The sequence below is a fragment of the Notamacropus eugenii genome, chromosome 5 (genome assembly GCF_028372415.1).
Source record: "Notamacropus eugenii isolate mMacEug1 chromosome 5, mMacEug1.pri_v2, whole genome shotgun sequence".
In the NCBI taxonomy this organism is placed as follows: Eukaryota; Metazoa; Chordata; class Mammalia; order Diprotodontia; family Macropodidae; genus Notamacropus; species Notamacropus eugenii.
In genome coordinates, this window is record NC_092876.1 from 159,845,812 (window position 1) to 159,852,838 (window position 7,027).

The 7,027-nt window shown below is 38.0% G+C and overlaps 1 pseudogene; it reads left to right on the forward strand.

Moving 5' to 3' along the window:
- The first annotated feature begins 523 nt into the window (after window positions 1-523).
- On the forward strand, window positions 524-1,171 carry LOC140508961 (vacuolar protein sorting-associated protein 28 homolog pseudogene; annotated as a pseudogene).
- The last annotated feature ends 5,856 nt before the right edge of the window (window positions 1,172-7,027 follow it).

Consider the following 7,027-nt stretch of genomic DNA (forward strand, 5'->3'; position numbering starts at 1 on the left):
CCCTTCTCAGATCATAATGCAATAAAAATTATATATAATAAAAGGTCATGGAAAGATAGACCAAAAATTAATTGCAAACTGTATAACCTAATCCTAAAAAATGAATGGGTTAAACAACAAATCATAGAAACAAACAACAACTTCATTCAAGAGAATGAATCTTATGGGATACTGCAAAAGCAGTCCTTAGGGGAAGGTTTATATCTTTGAATGACTAAATGAATAAAATAGAGAAAGAGGAGATTAATGAATTGGGTATGCAGCTGAAAAAGCTAGAAAAAGAACAAATTTGTCACCATCTTGGATCAAGCTGTCCTGAGAAGAACGATCCCCAGGTACTGGGAGTAGATCTCAGCAAGAGACTAACAGCTCCCTTCCCAGGTGTGCCACAGAATCTAGGGTGCCACTGAGCCCTCTGCCTCTCCCAAGAGAAGGCCTGGCGGCAGCCACGGCCCTCCCCCAGCTCCTCCGCCCCACCCGGTTTCAGTTTTGCAACCACAGGACCCGGGTGCTGCCATCAAGCATGTTTCACGGGGTCCCAGCCACCCCCAGGATAGGAGCCCCAGGAAATAAGCCAGAACTGTACAAGGATGCCCAGGAAAGAGAGAAATATGACAACATGGCAGAATTGTTTGCTGTGGTGAAAAAGATGCAAGCCCTGGAGAAGGCATACATCAAGGACTGTGTCACCCCTAATAAGTACACAGCAGCCTCTTCCCGACTCCTGCTCCAATACAAAGCCACCTTTAAGCAGGTGCAAGGCTCAAAAATCAGTTCCATTGATGAGTTCTGCAGAAAGTTCCGTCTTGATTGCCCACTAGTGATGGAGAGGATCAAGGAGAACCAACCAATCACCATCAAGGACGAAAAGGGCAACCTCAACCGATGCATTGCTGACACTGCCTCACTATTTATCACTGTAACGGATAAACTCCGTCTGGAAATCCGTGGCATTGATGAGATCCAGTTTGATCTTCAAGAATTAACGGAGACTATGAATCACATGAGCAACTTGCCTCCTGACTTTGAGGGTCGACAAAAAGTCAGCCAGTGGCTGCCGATCTTGAGTGACATATCAGCTGCAGATGAGCCGGATGATTCTCAGGTCCGACAGAAGCTGTTTGATCTGGAGTCTGCCTACAATACCTTCAACCGCTTTCTGCACGCCTAAACCTAGGGCTCTTGGTCTATTCCACTCAGCTATAGTTTCAGACCTAGGGCTAGGACCATGGTTTACAGGTCTAGGATCCCTGAATTGTGGGGTAGAACCCTAGAATAAACTTCTCATTTTCCCCTTTCTTCCAGCTTGGTGTGGTAGGGATTGGGAGGGGACCTGTCTCAGGGTTACATGAGAATGCTTTTCTTTCACCATTTCCTCAAGAGATGATTGTAAGTGGTGGCCTGGGGTTCATTCACACCAGAGCATTCTGCTACAGCTGACCCCATTCCTTATAACTCAGTGTGCATTAACATAATCACTCTAGCTTACAGATGGTGTATAAGCCAAGTTATCAGGGGCTCCTGGGATCCTTAGTGAGTTCTTTCTCCTCTTTCCCTTCTTTCCAAATCCACACAACCCACATCTACACTTGGCCATTTTAATATCTCTTCCTTGGAACAGGGGTGGGAGTGTTTGTGAGACTAAGTAGGTATTGTCCTGTCTTGTCCCACCTGTCTCCCAGAATAAGAACTGTGCCCTATATCTGGAATCAAGATGACCTGAGTTCAAATTCAGCCTCAGTAGGGTGTAATAGCTGAATAAGTCACTAAATCTCTCTTAGTCTCAGTTTCCTCAACTGTAAAATGGGAATATTAACTTCCACATCACAGGGTCCTCATAAAGATCAATTGAGATAATATTTATAAAAAGTTTAGGCATAATACTTGGTATATAGCAAGCACTGTATAAATACTTATTTCTCTCCCCTTTAAATCTCTTAATTCCATGCACTGGAATGAAGTGTTAGAACTTAATTCATATCCATTAGACTCCTTGAGAATTTTAAAATTCTCTACACCAACAGGGAAGTTTCTGCTGAACCAAGCCAACTCACTTTCCTAAAGCAGTTACATCAGATATTCGTCTTTTTTGTCACGATCCTCTTGGACCCAGCACTGTTTGGGACCTAGAAGATGCTGCAAGCCTGCCCCTGCCCCCTAGCCTCCATAAGAGCAGAGTCTAGGTATAAGTGTTAGCTTATACGAATTAAGAGTCTACATCACTATATCCAGTCTGATAAACCCAGAGATCTTCCATTGCTAGGGAAATCTGACTCCAGTCTAATCCCCACTCAACTTCCACTCTCTACCCATGGTTCTGACTCCTGTCAACAGGATCATTCTTAGTGCAGGGGTTTGCTCTTGTAGAGAGGGTAGATTGGTTAGACCACTTTAGTAGGGAGTTCTGCATTGGATGGATGTTCAAATTACGTGGTCCCTCTAAGATCTCTTTCCAACTCTGATTTGTCAGTGGTAGGCATTGGCCTGCTGTATTTGTATTCTTGAATTTGCAATGAACATGAACCCCTTCACACAGAAAGCCTTGATTATGACAACAGCTGGAAAGGGTAGAGATCAACAAGTTATTAACACTACAAGGAGCAGGTTCAACAATTGACCAAAAAAAAATTTTATTATAATCTTATTTTGAAATGAAAAATTTTATCTTCTTTTGCCTTATGGATAAAAGAAATGTTCTCTGCCAATTGATGTAGCTTGGTCTTTTGAAATATTCTTAAATTCTGGTCCTTCTAGTACTAAATAGGGGATGAAAAAACTAAGGCCAGACCTGAATGAGGCAAATGTCTTTGAGTGGTCAACGCCAGTCTTACTATCGGATTAATTCTCCAAGTGAGCAGGATGAGGGACAAGACATGTCTTTCTCTGACCACATCCCATTTGTCTCCTCCTCACCACACTACCACCAACAGAATTCAGAAAATCCATGGAATATCTCTTTATCTCTCTTTTCGTTTCTCTTTCCATTTTTATTCTTAGGCTTTTCTCAGGGGTTAACAGGCATTTATTCACTCCAGTCTAGGTACCATTGGGAACACAAGGTAGAAAGATGACTCCAAGCATCTATCATTCAAGATTTTAGTCGCATTTTTAAAAATTATTTTCTGATGAGCATTCTCTTCCCACTCCTTGATTGAGATAACAAGCAAAACAAAACCTCCATTAAAAATATATATAGTCAAGCAATGTAGATTCCCCCAGGGGTCATGATTTAAAAAAAAAGTCATGCTCTCCACTCTTTTATCACCTCTCTAAGGAGGTCAATAACATGTATCATCTTGTGTACTCTGGAATTGTGATTGGTCATTATGCTGATGAGAGTTCCAAAGTCTTGAAAGCAGCCTTTAATATTGTTATTACAGAAATTGTTGTGATTCTACTCACTTGCCTCTGTGTCAGGTCACACAAGTCTTTCCAAATTTCTCTTGCAATCATCCCCTGCTTCATTTTTTTTTATAGCACAGGAATGTTACATCATGTTTCCTATGACATAACTTATTTATCCATTCCCAAATTGATAGGCATCCCCTCAATTTCACATTCTTTGCCACCAAAAATGAGCTGCTACAGCAATTTTTATACATTTGGGTCTTTCTCTTCTTTTCTTTGATCTCTGGATAGTAGACATAGGCATAGCTGGGTCAAAGAGCATAGACAATTGAATCATGTCTGGGGCATGATTCCAAATTACCTTTTGGATTGCCTGGACCACCAATAGTGCATTGATGTGCTTGTTTTTCCAAAGCTCCTTTGGTATTTGTCCTTTTCCATTTTTGTCACATTTACAATTTGAGTTATTTGAATGTGCATTTCACTAATTATTCATAAACTAGAATATACTTTCATATGGTTATGGAGAGCTTGTGCTTCTTCCCTTGAAAATTCATGGCAGACTCCTATCATTTGAGTACTTATCAACTGGAAAGTGGCTTTTATTCTTATAAATTTGAATCAGTTTTCTCTAACATTGGTGTCAGACTCCAATAGAAATAGATCCTCATCAGCCACATAATGATTTTGGAAACCACAAATTAACTTCATCTATGTTGTATTTTTATTTTGTGTTTTGTTAAACATTTCCCAATTCTACTTTAATCTGGTTCATCCACTATACTGGGCAATTTTGCGGGGGAGGCAAGGAGAAGACAGGAGTTGGACGTCTTTGCCCTGTTATCTCAGTCAAGCGGTACAATAGATAGAGTGCTGAGACTGGAGTCCAGAATTCAGTTTAGATTGAGCTGAAATCCAGTCTCAGTCACTAGCTATGTGGTCCTAGACAAGTCATTTGACCTCTGTGAGTCTAAGTTTCCTCATCTATAAAACGAGGATAATAATAACACCTACCTCTCAGAGTTCTCGTGAAGATCAAAAGAGATAATATCTTCAAAGTGCTTTGCAAACCTTAAAGCACTATGTAAATGATAGATATTATCATTATTAAATGAGACCTTTATCAAAAAAAGAACAAATTGAAAATCCTCAAGAAAGTACTAAAGTAGAAATACTGAAATCCAAAGGAGAGATTAATAAAATTGAAATTAAGAAAACTATTGAAGCAATAAATAAAAGTAAGAGATGGTTTTATGGAAAAAAAAACAATAAAATTGATAAACACTTGGTCAATTTGATTTAAGAAAAGAAAGGAGGAAACCAAATTAACAATATCAAAAATGAAAAGGGTGAACTCATCTCCACTGAGGAGGAAATTAAAAGAACAAAAAGAAATTACTTTGGCCAACTGTATACCCATAAATTCGGCAATCTAAATGAGATGGAAGATAGTTTAAAAAAAATAACAATTTCCCAAATTAACAGAAGAGGAAGTTCAATACTTCAATAAACCTATCTCGGAAAAAAAAGATATTGAACAAGCAATCAGTGAACTCCCTAGGAAAAATTGTCCATGGCTGGATGGACTTACAAGTGAATTCTATCAAACATTTAAAGAACAGTTAATTCTAATACTCCATAGACTATTTGGGATAATTAGGGAAAAAAGAGTCCTTCCCAAATCTTTTTATGATACAAATATGGTTTTATACCTAAACTAGGAAGAGCCAAAACAGAGAAAGAAAATTATAGACCAATTTCCCTAATGAAAATAGATGCAAAAATTTTGAATAATATTTTAGCAAGAATACAGCAACAGCTCATGAGAAAATATATTATGATCAGGTAGGATTCATACCAAGAAGGCAGGTCTTGTTCAGTATTTGAAAAACTATTAGCATTATTGATCATATCAACAAAAAACTAATGGAAACCACATGACTATCTCAGTAGGTGCAGAAAACCTTTGGACAAAATACAACACCCATACCTACTGAAACACTTGAGAGCATAGGAATAAATGGAACTTTCCATAAAATAATAAGGAGTACCTACCTAAATCCTTCAGGAAGCATTATATGAAATGGAGGTAAGCTAGATGCAATACCAATAAGATCAGAGATGAAACAAGGATGTCCATTATCACTGTTAGTATTCAATATGGTACTAGAAATGTTAGGTGCAGCAAGAAGAAAAGAAAAAGAAACTGAAGGAATTAGAATAGGCAAAGAAGAAACTAAGTTATCACTCTTTGCAGAATATATGAAGATATTCTTAGAGAATGCCAGAGATTCAAGTAAAAAACTTCTTGAAAGAATAAACAAATTTGGCAAATTTGCAGGTTACAAAATAAACTCGAACAAATCTTCTACATTTCTGTACATTTCTAACAAAGGTCAAGAGCAAGAGATAGAAAGAGAAATCCCATTTAAAACTAGAATAGACACTATAAAATATTTGGGAGTCTACCTGCCAAAACAAATCCAGGGAATATACGAACACAATTACAAAACACTTTTTGTGCAAATAAATTCAGATCAAAGTAAGTGCAAAAACATCAGTTGCTCATGTATAGGCCAAGCCAATACAAGAAAAATGACAATTGTACCTTTAATTTCCTTATTCACTCCCATACCAAATCAAACTAGCAGATAATCATTTTCTCAAGCCAGAAAAAATAATATCAAAATTCATCTGGAAGAACAAAAGCTCCAGAATATCAAGAGAAGTAATGAAAAGAAATGCTAGGGAAGGCGGCCTAGCTTTACAAGATCTCAAATTGGATTATAAAGCAGAAGTTATCAAAACCACGTGGTACTGGCTAAGAAAGAGAAGGATAGACCAGTGGTAGCGGTTAGGAACTCAAGGCACAGTAGTTAATGAATATTGCAATCCCCTGTTTGACAAACTCAAGGACGCCAACTTCTGGGATAAGAACTCACTGTTCAACAAAAATTGCTGGGAAAACTGGATAACAGTGTGTTGGAAACTAGGCCTAGATCTATGCCTGAGACCAAACACAAGAATAAAATTCAAATGGGTACATGAAAACTTCATGAAGCGCAAAATGATTATTTGGATTACATTAAACTGAAAAGTTTTTGCACAACCAAACCCAATGCAACCAAGATTAGGAGGGAAGCAGAAAACTGGGAAAGAATTTTTCCAACTAGCATCTGTGATAAGGCCTCATTTCTAAAATATATAGAGAACTGAGTCAAATGTACAAGAATACAAGTCATTCCCCATTTGATCAATGGTCAAAGGATATGAACAGGCAGTTTTCAAAGGGAGAAAATTAAAGCTATGTATAGTCATATGAATAAATGCTCTAAATCACTACTGATTAGAGAGATGCAAATCAAAACAACTCTGAGATACCACGTCACACCTATCAGATTGGCTAACATAACAAAACAGGAAGATGTTATATGTTGGAGAAGATGTGGGAGATTTGGAATACTAATATATTGGTGGAGCTGTGAGCTGATGAAACCATTCAGGATAGCAATTTGGAACTATGCCCAAAGAGCTACAAAAGTGTGCATACCCTTTCATCCAGCAATAATGCTTTTAGGACTATATCCCCAAGAGATCATCAAAATGATAAAAGGTTCCAAAAATACAAAAAATATTTATAACAGCTCTCTTTTTCGTGGCCAAAAACTGGGAATCAAAG